This window comes from Hyla sarda, chromosome 4 (genome assembly GCF_029499605.1).
Source record: "Hyla sarda isolate aHylSar1 chromosome 4, aHylSar1.hap1, whole genome shotgun sequence".
Classification (NCBI taxonomy): domain Eukaryota; kingdom Metazoa; phylum Chordata; class Amphibia; order Anura; family Hylidae; genus Hyla; species Hyla sarda.
In genome coordinates this window covers 78,044,197-78,056,537 of record NC_079192.1, presented here as the reverse complement: position 1 = coordinate 78,056,537, position 12,341 = coordinate 78,044,197, and the positions used below count along the sequence as shown (strand labels likewise).

The window sequence follows — 12,341 nt, the reverse complement described above, 5'->3', positions numbered from 1 at the left end:
TTTTAATATACAATTATAATACTAGCCTTAGGCTGGGTTCACACCACTTTTGTTAAATACGGTCCCCGTACACGGCTGGGAGGAGGGGGGGGGCGGGGCTTAATCACGGCGCCTGCACTCAGCCGTATTCGGGAACCGTATTTAATGTATGTCTATGAGCCGACCGGAGTGAACCGCAGCCTCCGGTCGGCTTCGTTTTCGTCCGTATGCGGTTTCCCGACCGCAGGCAAAAACGTGGTCGACGGGCGACGTGATTAAGCCCCGCCCCCCCTCCTCCCAGCCGTATACGGGGATCGTATTTAACAAAACGTGGTGTGAACCCAGCCTTACAGGCTATAGTCATTTTCTGGTTTGCATTACAAGGTCACACACCATGCAGAATAATTTACCGTCAATTATGAATGTTAACTGTGTATTAACCCCTTAAGGACCAGGCCCATTTTATTTTTGCATTTTCATTTTCTCCTCCTTACCTTCTAAAAATCATATTTAATTTATAATTCCATTCACATACCCATATTAGGGCTTGTTTTTTTGCGTCATCAATTTTTCTCTGTAATGACATCACTCATTTTACCAAAAAATGTACGGCGCAACAAAAAAAAACATTATTTATGTGGGGACATTGAAAAGAAAACCGCAATTCATGAAGTTTTGGAAGGTTTTGTTTCCACGCTGTACACTTAAAAATTACCGTATTTTTCGCCGTATAAGACGCACTTTTTCTTCCCCAAAACGTGGGGGGAAAAGTTGGTGCATCTTATACGCCGAATATACACCCGAGGCTGCTGCAGGCGAGAGCGGGAAGTCAGCGGTAAGTACAGAGGCTGCGGTACAGCGCTGACTACCCGCTCCCCACCCGCAGCAGCCTCATGATCGCCGGTGAATTTTTCACCTCTCACCGGCTATGTTTATTGCCCTACGCCTGGAACATACAGTTCCGAGCGCCGGGCAGGTGAATTACTAATAACTGTATACTAAAAACCAGGGGGCCTCCAGCTGTTCTGAAACTACAACTACCAGCATGCCCGAACCGGCAAAGGCTGTCTGGGCATGCTGGTAGTTGTAATTTCACAACAGCTGGAGGCCCCCTGGTTTTTAATATACAGTATTAGTTTTTACCTGCTCTGGCCGGCCCCCGCCTGCAGTCGCACACGGGAGCCGGCCCGGGCAGATAAAATCATAGGTATTCCTATGCCGGACATCCCTATGTCCCGAAAAATCTTTTCGGGACATAAGGATGTCCGCGGGTCACTCACCATTCCCCGGCCTCCTCCGGTCCTCCTGCGGTCTTCCTGCGATGCTCCGCCTCTCTATGGTTGTACGCACGGGACCTTAGTGACGTCCCGTGCGTACAACCATAGAGGCGCAGGAGGACCGGAGGAAGACGCGCGCCGACCAGGGCCTGGTAAGTGACCGGCGGTGTGTAATCTTCAGCGTTCCGGTCACCGCTCCTCCGGTCCCGGCACCTACTGCTATGGTCCATAGGCCATAGCAGATGTGACACTGGGCCGGAGGAGCGGTGACCGGAACACTGTGGGGACAGCAGTACAGACATACAGCCTCCAGCCGTACACTGTATATGGCTGGAAGCTGTATGTCTGTGGGGGGGAGCTGCCTACTATTGCGGGGGAACTATACTGCCAACTATTGTGGGGGAACTATACTGCCAATTATTGTGGGGGAACTATACTGCCAACCATTGTGGGGGAACTATACTGCCAACCATTGTGGGGGAACTATACTGCCAACTATTGTGGGGAACTATACTGCCAACCATTGTGGGGGAACTATACTGCCAACCATTGTGGGGGAACTATACTGCCAACCATTGTGGGGGAACTATACTGCCAACTATTGTGGGGGAACTATACTGCCAACCATTGTGGGGGAACTATACTGCCAACCATTGTGGGGGAACTATACTGCCAACCATTGTGGGGGAACTATACTGCCAACTATTGTGGGGGAACTATACTGCCAACCATTGTGGGGGAACTATACTGCCAACCACTGTGGGGGAACTATACTGCCAACCATTGTGGGGGAACTATACTGCCAACCATTGTGGGGGAACTATACTGCCAACCATTGTGGGGGAACTATACTGCCAACCATTGTGGGGGAACTATACTGCCAACCATTGTGGGGTAACTATACTGCCAACCATTGTGGGAGAACTATACTGCCAACCATTGTGGAGGGGGGGGGAGCTGCCTACCATTGTGGGGGAACTATACTGCCAACTATTGTGGGGGGGAGCTGCCAGTGGCTACCATTGTGGGGGAACTATACTGCCAACTATTGTGGGGGAACTATACTGCCAATTATTGTGGGGAAACTATACTGCCAACCATTGTGGGGAAACTATACTGCCAACCATTGTGGGGAAACTATACTGCCAACCATTGTGGAGGAACTATACTGCCAAACATTGTGGGGGAACTATACTGCCAACTATTGTGGGGGAACTATACTGCCAACCGTTGTGGGGGAACTATACTGCCAACCATTGTGGGGGAACTATACTGCCAACCATTTTGGGGGGAACTATACTGCCAACTATTGTGGGGGAACTATACTGCCAACCATTGTGGGGGAACTATACTGCCAACCATTGTGGGGGAACTATACTGCCAACCATTGTGGGGGAACTATACTGCCAACCCTTGTGGAGGGGGGGGGGAGCTGCCTACCATTGTGGGGGAACTATACTGCCAACTATTGTGGGGGGGGAGCTGCCAGTGCCTACCATTGTGGGGGAACTATACTGCCAACTATTGTGGGGGAACTATACTGCCAACTATTGTGGGGGAACTATACTGCCAACCATTGTGGGGGGGAGGGGGGAGGAGCTGCCTACCATTGTGGGGGAACTATACTGCCAACTATTGTGGGGGAACTATACTGTCAATCATTGTGGGGGGGAGGAGCTGCCTACCGTTGTGGGGGAACTATACTGCCAACTATTGTGGGGGGGAGGGGGAAGGAACTGCCTACCATTGTGGGGGAACTATACTGGCAACTATTGTGGGGGAACTATACTGCCAACTATTGTGGGGGAACTAAACTGATATAAAATATTTTACTACAGTATTTGGTTCAGAATCTTTTTTTTTCTAGATTTTCCTCCTTTAAAATTGGGTGCGTCTTATATGCCGGAGCGTCTTATATGGCGAAAAATACGGTACATGTTTTCTTTTAATTACGGTAAAAATGAAATTTTTTCTTTATTCTGTGGGTCAATACAATTAAAATGATACCCATGTTATATGCTTTTCTATACTGTAATTGTACCGCTTTAAAAAAAATCTCAAACTATTTTAACAAAAGTAGTATGTTTAAAATTGCCCTATTTTGACCACCCTATATCTTTCTAATTTTTTTGTATACGGGGTGGTATGAGGGTTCATTTTTTGCGACGTGATCTGTAGTTTTTATTGGTACCACCTTTGCTCATATTTTATGTTTTAATCAATTTTTATTCATTTTTTTGGGGAATAAAATGTGATAAAAAAACAGCAATTTTGGACTTTTTTTCCCTTACGTTTACGCCGTTCACTATATGGTGTAATTAACATTATATTTTGATAGTTCGGACATTTATGCACACTGCAATACCAAATATGTTTATAACATTTTATTTTTACGCTTTTTCGGGGTAAAATGGGAAAAAGGGAACGATTTACATTTATATTGGGGGGAAGGGATTTTTCAGATTTTTTTTACATTTTTTTCTACATTTTTAACTTTTTTTTTTTTACACTTTTTATGTTCCCATAAGGGACTATTTATAGCAATCAGATGATTGCTAATACTGTTCATTGCTATGCATAGGGCATAGCAATGATCAGTGTTATCAGTCATCTTCTGCTCTGGTCTGCTTGATCTCAGACCAGAGCAGAAGACCAAAGAAATGGGCGGAGGCAGGTGAGGGGACCTCCAGCCGCCATGCTGGATGATCGGATCTCGCGGCAGTGCTGCGGGCGATCTGATCATCCATTTTAAGTGCCGCTCTGCCGCAGATGCCATGATCTGTATTGATCACGGGATCTGAGGGGTTAATGGCAGACATCAGCGTGATCGTCATGGTGCACCATGACGTACATTTACGTCCATTGTCATTAAATGGTTAAAGGGAATCTGTCAGCTCTATAACCTGCTCAGAGTTCAAGTGTCAAGGAGGCGGTGCTATGCAGCAGCATGCATGCCTTTCTCTCCCACCCCTCCCTGCCTTGTTTAATGTACAGGGCTCAATCTTCAGGGCAATGCATTCATGTCATTTGAGCTCTGAGCATGATAAAGAGCTGACAGATTCCCTTTAGAGGGGTTTTCACATCACAGAAGGTGACAGCATATGGAACCTGGTAGTAACTAACAGGGGAGAATAAAAAAAACACTGTGCTAGCAGATTTTTTTTTTTTGCTTTTGTATGTGTTTATATGCGCAGAAAAGTATCGGAAGAAGCAATGGCTTTTTCCAAGTGGTACAAAAATTATCACATTTTGGGAGTAGCAACAGGTTTTGTGCCTGGAATGTGAAAAGGCAATGGCTTTTTACTATCTGTAAAAAGTGATTCTCATTTTAGGGTGTAGCAACAGGAATGGCCTCCTATAAATTGCATAACAGCGAATATATTACACCGACATTTTTGATCCTTAAAATATTATTTTATTGAAGATATATTAAAATACAAGATACATAAATTGTGGCTAAGAAGGTATATAAAAAAGGAAGGTAAAAGTATGAGATGGTCAGTATAGTGTACTGGCATAAATAGGTGAGGTGTATATAAAAGCACTCTCAGGTTGGAGCAAGCATGTAGAAGGAGAGGGAGATAAAAAATATATGGACACACTCAAAGTAATGAGAATAAGACAGCAGTAAAGTACATGCAAAACACTCCAAACATAGGTAGAAAGCATAGAGAAGCACCATATAGACCCAAGGGGTATGTGAGCTGGACTTTATAGTGGTTCTCTATGCTTTCTACCTATATTTGGAGTGTTTTGCATGTACAGTACTTTACTGCTGTCTTATTCTCTTATTACTTTGAGTGTTACATTGGGGGTCTGTCCATAAATTTTTTTTATCTCCCTCTCCTTCTACATGCTTGCTCCAACCTGAGAGTGCTTTTATATACACCTCACCCGTTCACTATACTGACCATCTCATACTTTTACCTTCCTTTTTTGTATACCTTCTTAGCCACAATTGATGTATCTTGTATTTTAATATTTCTGTGTTTTAAATATCTTTAATAAAATAATAATTTAAGGATCAAAAGTTTTGGTGTAATATTTTCGGTGCTATATATAAATGTGCTGCACCTATGGAATATTTTCCTTACTTACTTATATTATCATAATAGGTTATCTTATCCTCTCCTTTAAAGTGCACAAAGGTGACACAAAACTCTTTATTCAGAACTTTTTCACAATTAGCATAAAACAAAAAAACAAAACAAATAAATGGCACACTTAACATCCAACTATACAAGATTTTGCACTCTCTGCTGCTTTACTACAATGATTATATATGTTTGGTCCTACTTCTATCTGTGTTGTTCACTGCTTAGTGTCCCTCACAGAGATCTTCACCAAACATCCCTATACTGCCTCCTGATTGGTTTAAGAGCTGTTTGAACGGTATTATTGGATTTCCTGAGGCCGTGTGATCCTTCCTCCTTCTCCTTGCCACCATCCTCTGCAGCCTCATCGCCTCTGCTTCAGACATTAAAGGGGTTATCCAGGAAAAAACTTTTTTTTATAGATCAACTGGCTCCAGAAAGTTAAACAGATTTGTAAATGACTTCTAATAAAAAAATCTTAATCCTTTCAGTACTTATGAGCTGCTGAAGTTGAGTTGTTCTTTTCTGTCTAAGGTCTCTCTGATGACACGTGTCTCGGGAACCGCCGAGGTTAGAAGCAAATCCCCATAGCAAACCTCTTCTACTCTGTGCAGTTCCTGAGACAAGCAGAGATGTCAGCAGAGAGAACTGTTGCCAGACAGAAAACAACAACTCAAATTCAGCAGCTGATAATTATTAAAAGGATTAAGATTTTTTTTTTATAGAAGTAATTTACAAATCTGTTTAACTTTCTGGAGCCAGTTGATATTAAAAAAAAAAGTTTTTTCCTGGAATACCCCTTTAAGTTGAGACAGCACAGTATCTCGAGACAGTGGGTTTCCTCATCCATTTATTATCTAGATTGTGAAATGAAAATATTTTGTAGGTCCTTTCCCACATAATCTAACCAGGAGGATTTTTTCTTACTTACAGTAATATCCATAGGCATCATCCTCGGTTTCTACATTTCAGCCAATTGTTTTCTGTCAGGGCCTTTCCCTGTGGTTAATTTAAGAACAGATTTGGTTTTTAGGATATATGCAAAGCAACAAAAAGAATTTGCAGATGTTCTCTTTCACACAACACAATGACCTGTACAAAATGTAAAATATTTAATTTCCCTTTATGTATCTGTGGTGGCCCAGTACGGGAGTTGTTATTCCGTACCCCGATGCACATATGTTTACCATGTATTATACTGTGTAATGTGTGAAGAAAGCGTTGTCACTTTAAGACTGTTTAACATGTGAGTTGTCATGTAATTGTTACCCAGGAGGTGACCAGGTGACTTAGGGGTGAAAAATGGGGCCCCACCAAAGTATCCCCCATATAAGCCCTGGGTGGAGCCTCTGCTCACTTTCTTGGAGCTTAGAGCTCTTGTTGCTGAGGTCCAGTGCAGTCGAGTCTAGGAGTGTGTCTGGCATCATAGGAGGCCTCAAATCAAGTCTGCAGCCACAAGCTACAAGTAAGCCACAGTCACAGCATAGTCAGTCACAAGTCAGTCAAGTCAAAGTCATCTGTCAAGTCACCGTGACCTGTACTAAATTGTCCCGTTCTACTACAAGTTCCAGCAAGCCCTTAAGTCACTGGTCACCTCTGTGGGCCTGGCTGAACTGTATAGACTTTTCCACCTGTCTAACCTCAGTAAAGCTACCGTTGTCCGTAACTTGGTGTCAGAGTCATTGTTGCCCCGGTGCCTAGCCCAGGATCCAGCGGTATACCTTCGGGTGGTATTGAAGATAAACCACACCCTGGCATCACGAATACAAGGGGTTAATGCCATCTTCCCCTGGGGTAATTCTATCTGCATTGGCATCACACCGCTTACCACATATCTGTAATAAATACTGCTAGCTCCCAATGGTCTTCTAGCTTTTCATGCCTTTATTGCCTTGTCTGACTGACCTTAGGCCATGAACAGCAGTCTTCCACTCTAATGGGAGATCATGCTGCAAAGCACAATGAGGTCAAAGAGATTGAGCAGCTTTCAGATCACTAGCACAGAGAGATGTCAAAAAGACACAAATCATATTATCACAGCTTCTTCCAGACCCATGGGAACAAGGAGATAAAATATAGTCACAATAAATAAATAGAAGACAATACAAAAAATTAAATAGGAAAATAAAAATAATGTATTAAAATGAATAAAAAAGTTCTCAAATTAAAGAGGTCTCTTTTTAAAAATGGAGATAGAAGCCTCTATAGAGAGTTGGGGGAAGGGCTAATCACATACCTGTTTAGAATATGGTGACCAGATAAGGAAGTGCACACTTAATGTATTCTTAGTGTATTCAGCCCCGTACTGCACTCACAAGATCCAGTCCCTGAAGCTATATACATGCCCCAGCTATTAAAGAGGTTTTCCACCAAAAAGTGATTTATGTACTTACCTGCCAAACAGTAATGGACATGCTTAGGAAGGATCTGCGCTTGTCTTCGGGCTAAATGGCTATGTTGTGAGATTACCATAACGCTGTAGCCATCATTTTGTGAACTGGGTATTTCCTGTTGAAGTTCGTTCTCAGACTACAAATCCCATAGTTCCTTGTTTGTTAGTGTGAGGTCATTTTTCTTCCTCCCACACATCAGCCACCCCTGTTTTCTGACCAGGTGCCTCCAGCTGTTGCAAATTCTTGTAGAATGATCTCCCACCCAGTGGTCGCTCCACATTGAAGCAAAGACAGGCTCCCTATGAACACCTGACTAGTGATGTAATGTCTTGGAAGTACAGCAACCTGGAAAAATCTGAGATGATCATTTTGTGTGCTGTTCAAAATAAATGTATGGGCAAAAATCACAGAAGAACACCATGAAACACTGGCACAGACACTATATTATGAACTACACTAACTTTACAGCCCCTGTAACATAGTCAAATGAAAAAAAAATCCTGGAATACCCCTTTAAGTATGCATGCCCCAGCTGACGGAGAAGCTAGACCATCAGGTGAGCTAAGGAGAGCTAAGTTTCTGCAATAATAATAATAATTTATTAATATAGCACGCACAGATTCTGCAGTGCTGTACACTGTTCACTCAAATCTAAAGTCACCTGTCAGTATGTTTTGAAATGTGGAAGGAAAAAGGAATACCCGGAGGAAACAAACACAAACATAGGGAGAACATACAAACTTGTTGCAGATGTTGTCCTTGGAGGGATTTGGACCTAGGACCCCAATGCTGCAAGGTATCTGCTAACCACTGAGTCTCTGGAATGGGGAATGGGGCAGGCATCACCATACTATAAACATGTGATCAGCCTCCCCCTGCTTCATAAGAAAATTTATCCTTTTTATGGAAATTATGGCTTATAAAATCATGGCTTTGTCCAGTAAGTGAGGGTGAGCTATCACTCCTCTGTGCTCTCTCCTGTCTGATAGTGCTCCTCCGTGCTGTCTCCTGTCTGATAGTACTTCTCTGTGCTCTCTCCTGTCTGATAGTACTTCTCTGTGCTCTCTCCTGTCTGATAGCACTCCTCTGTGCTCTCTCTCCTGTCTGATAGTACTCGTCTGTGCTCTCTCCTGTCTGATAGTACTTCTCTGTGCTCTCTCCTGTCTGATAGCACTCCTCTGTGCTCTCTCCTGTCTGATAGGACTCCTCTGTGCTCTCTCCTGTCTGATAGGACTCCTCTGTGCTCTCTCCTGTCTGATAGTACTCCTCTGTGCTCTCTCCTGTCTTATAGGACTCCTCTGTGCTCTCTCCTGTCTGATAGCACTCCTCTGTGCTCTCTCCTGTCTGATAGTATTCCTCTGTGCTCTCTCCTGTCTGATAGCACTCCTCTGTGCTCTCTACTGTCTGATAGCACTCCTCTGTGTTCTCTCTGTCTGATAGTACTCCTCTGTGCTCTCTCCTGTCTGATAGCACTCCTCTGTGCTCTCTCCTGTCTGATAGCACTCCCCTGTGCTCTCTTCTGTCTGATAGTATTCATCTGTGCTCTCTCCTGTCTGATAGGACTCCTCTGTGCTCTCTCCTGTCTGATAGCACTCCTCTGTGCTCTCTCCTGTCTGATAGGACTCCTCTGTGCTCTCTCCTGTCTGATAGCACTCCTCTGTGCTCTCTCCTGTCTGATAGGACTCCTCTGTGCTCTCTCCTGTCTGATAGTACTCCTCTGTGCTCTCTCCTGTCTTATAGGACTCCTCTGTGCTCTCTCCTGTCTGATAGCACTCCTCTGTGCTCTCTCCTGTCTGATAGTATTCCTCTGTGCTCTCTCCTGTCTGATAGCACTCCTCTGTGCTCTCTACTGTCTGATAGCACTCCTCTGTGTTCTCTCTGTCTGATAGTACTCCTCTGTGCTCTCTCCTGTCTGATAGCACTCCTCTGTGCTCTCTCCTGTCTGATAGCACTCCCCTGTGCTCTCTTCTGTCTGATAGTATTCATCTGTGCTCTCTCCTGTCTGATAGGACTCCTCTGTGCTCTCTCCTGTCTGATAGCACTCCTCTGTGCTCTCTCCTGTCTGATAGGACTCCTCTGTGCTCTCTCCTGTCTGATAGCACTCCTCTGTGCTCTCTCCTGTCTGATAGGACTCCTCTGTGCTCTCTCCTGTCTGATAGTACTCCTCTGTGCTCTCTACTGTCTGATAGCACTCCTCTGTGTTCTCTCTGTCTGATAGTACTCCTCTGTGCTCTCTCCTGCCTGATAGCACTCCTCTGTGCTCTCTCCTGTCCTATCAGACAGAGGAGTGCTAGCCCACCCTCACCTACTGAACTTTGTCCATGCCAGTGCTTCAGCTTGGACAAAGCCATGATTTTATAAGCCATTATTTCTATAAAAAGAAAATAACATGTTTTTATGAAGTATATTAGAAAGTTTAATGTTTTGCCAAGATGTACAATATATAAATAGTTTTTGTATCTATTTAAAAAAAGAGAAAAAAATCCCTGTGGCTCTTCCTAATTGAAGTCTATTTTCCTAGTTCCAGACAAGCATTTTCACATTTATATTCACCACAGACACATTGACAAACCAACCACAACATATTATCAGAGTTGAGTAGTATTGAAACCATAATAAAAGTCTTAAAATGTACTTTTTCTTTTACACTAGTGCAGGTCAAGCCATTCATAATTCAAGAATTTTCAAAACATTTCAATGAGTCAAGAAAGACTAAAAAAGAAACAACAACACAGGTCTTATGACAATACACGCACTGATAATAATGATTTTATTTTCACTTTCCATGGCCCTGCTTTTCACGGTTATTGCATTCCTTCTATATACAAATCTCATGTATAAAGCCCTGAAAAAAATACAATTCAGTCTTTTTCTCATTTCTTATCCAGAATGTAAAGCTGGTAAAGATATGTGTTGGCTGAACCTGCTGATTTCTGCGGAACCTGATGACCATCTAAGGTGTATGAGTTTTCCCAACTTTCACCCACACTATATGGCCAAAAATGTGTGGACGCATGACCAGCACATAGATTTGATTTTGTTGGACATCTCATTCTAATACCATGTTTACAAAAGGAGATTAGGTCCTCTTTTATAACTATTTCAGCCTCTATGCTTCTGGAAAGGATTTTGTTGGTGGGAATTGTATCTATTCAGACAAAAGAACATTTACAAGCACTGATATTGGACAGAAAGGCCTGGTTCACCATTGCCATATTAATTCATCCCAAGGGGTTCAATTGGGTTGAGGTCAGGGCAGGCTTTGTGCATGTTACTAAGAGTTTCTCTCCATCAAATTCACCCAACCATATCTTTATGGACTCCACATTGAACACATGTTGGTACAGGAAATGGCATGTATGGTTGGAACAGTGAGGCCAACAGCATAGGATAGGCAATTTAAGATCCGTCATCATTGATGCTCGAAACATTATACAATTGCAACTTGCATTCTCTTTTGGCCAACCAACTCTACACATCATCTTAAACTTCCAGTGAAAGCAGAAACAGCTGATCGTATATTAGAAAGACTTACACGATTTAAACAACGTTTTAGGGTCCTTTTAGACAAGCAGAGAATTGCCTGGTAAGAGCATCAATGGACAATATATTGGCTTTTGTTAAAAAGGAAATTTACACAGGTCTGTGCCCCTCACATATAATATAATTTACACAGGTCTGGGCCCCTCACATATAATGCCCCATGTCCTGTGCCCCTCATATATAATACCCCCTGTCCTGTGCCCCTCACATATAATGCCCCCCTGTCCTGTGCCCCTCACATATAATGTCCCCCTGTTATGTGCCCCTCACTTATAATTTGCCCTTTTCTGTGCCCTGTACCATACGGTGCCCGAGCACCTCTCTCCAGCTGTCACATTTCTCACACGCTGCTCCATTCTTGCAGTGTGAGAGCTGCGGGGAGGTGATCTCCGGGCACCAGCGCGATGATGTGACGTCATCATGCCGGCCTGCCATGGATGATGTCCCCACGGCTCACACTGCGAGAAATGTGAGGGAATGGTGGAGTGGGACAGCTGACAGCTCCTGCTCCACCATGCTATAGTACAGGAGGGGCAACAATCTCAGGGGGAAATTGCCCCATTGCCCCCCCCCCCCCCCTGGATCATCCACTGGCAGCACGGAGGTGATAGAGCAGGGGTCTCAAACTCAAATTATCTGGGGGCCACTGGAGGTAGCAGCTGGGTGAGGCTGGGTCGCATGCGCCCCTTACATATAATGCCCCCATCATGCGCCCCTTACATATAATGCCCCTTATTACGTGCCCCTCATCATCCACCAGCAACACCCCCCACCAGAAATAGCACCACCATCATCTACCAGCAACCCCCCCATTCCTCCTACCCCTGTGTGGTAATAGCATGAGCTTATGGATGATGCGGGTGCTACTTCTGGGGGGGGGGGGGGAAGCATTAGGCAGGCAGCAGTTTCCCCACATTAGGAAGGTAACGGTTTCCCCATATTAGGAAGGTAGCGGTTTCCCCACATTAGGTAGGTAGCATCTTCCCCACATTAGGTAGGTAGCAGTTTCCCCACATTAGATAGTAGCAGTTTCCCCACATTAGGTAGTAGCAGTT

General features: G+C 44.0%; 1 protein-coding gene across 5 annotated transcripts in view; it reads right to left on the bottom strand.

Moving 5' to 3' along the window:
* Nucleotides 1–12,341, bottom strand: part of TGFA (transforming growth factor alpha) — a 142,647-nt gene that overhangs the window by 76,954 nt on the left and 53,352 nt on the right. For 2 of the 5 annotated variants that reach the window (XM_056571447.1, XM_056571444.1), the window contains exon 3: nucleotides 6,282–6,349. The exons of 2 other annotated variants lie outside the window; for them this stretch is intronic. The gene's annotated coding sequence lies outside the window, so the exon portion shown is untranslated. Of the gene's footprint in view, nucleotides 1–6,281; nucleotides 6,350–7,178; nucleotides 7,274–12,341 lie in introns of those variants that run through there. One more of the 5 variants, XM_056571448.1, reaches the window with a different exon arrangement.